Here is a 1,254-nt window from a genome sequence, read left to right on the forward strand (position 1 = left end):
TCTCTCTCTCTCTCTCTCTCTCTCTTTCCCTTCCTCCCTCCCTTCCTCCCTCCCTCCCACCTCTCTTTCTCTTTTTCTCTTCCTCTTTCTCCTATAGTGCTCTTATCAGCTTCCCATGTCAGGTTACCAAGTCCTTCTTTTACGAAACGAATACACCGTATTATAATATTATATCACACTATAATTATAATTCAAGACTTAAGATCTTAATTGGCTCTAATATTAATAGCAGCAGCCTGCGTAGTATTAGTTATATGATGCGATAAGCTTAAAAACAAAAGCTGAACTAGAAAGCCTTTAACTACAAGTAATTAAGACTCCGAAGACAAAGCTTTTTGACGCTGCTCCTACGGCGACAAGGTCGTATTTACACGTCATGTAGGCCTATTTACTTATTCAGATGACCCGTCTTGTTGAGCGTATGTGTGAGTGCACCTACCTTTTGTAACATCCACTGCCATTGTTAACGACCAAGGCAAATTTCTCCTTGTGAGATGAATAAAGATTGTCATTGTCATTAACATTGTCAATGGATAGGCTATCGATGTTTTGTACATGTACACAGGAAGACCCATATGGTCGCCTTTAAGCACAAGGGGGCTATCCCGAAAAATCCTGTTTTGAGAAAATCGAAGGTAAAGTTTTTGCCCCTTGTTCAGTTTCTTTAAAAGACAAGGAGAGTTTCCTCTATAAATAAACAAATATACACACCGATGAGCTCAAACTTCTTCTATTGGTAGGTCAAACCTCCTTTCAAAGCTCATCATGTCTTATTTCGGTGATAATGGATGGAATTTCTATTTCTATCTCAACAGGTTTCAAGGAAAAACATGGTTGATGTTCAATGGTGAAAAAGAAAAGGGTCTTCATATTTGACATGATTCATTGAATGTAAATTGGCATCTGTTACAATGCCGCTTTTGGTGTAAGTCAAGATTTCTGGAAACCCCCGAAATCTGGGTTAGCCCGCTTAATGTCTGTAAAAGCGATCATATACAAAACAGGCTATACTATTGCGTTAGTTTCTGTTGTGGAAACTCAGACCTGCATTACCATAGGCGGATAGATGGCTTCCCAGGGAAAAAAAACTGATTCATAATACGTGAGTCCGCGAAGACGTCCACAATGCTACAGACAGTCGGATCTGCTCACTCTAATACGGGGTGCCCACTACGGCTGGATCGGGCCGATCGCCCGACTCGATTGGCTGAAACTGAGAACAAACACGTTTGTTTTTGAGGCGATCGAGTCGGG

Source organism: Aplysia californica, unplaced genomic scaffold (genome assembly GCF_000002075.1).
Source record: "Aplysia californica isolate F4 #8 unplaced genomic scaffold, AplCal3.0 scaffold01038, whole genome shotgun sequence".
Classification (NCBI taxonomy): domain Eukaryota; kingdom Metazoa; phylum Mollusca; class Gastropoda; order Aplysiida; family Aplysiidae; genus Aplysia; species Aplysia californica.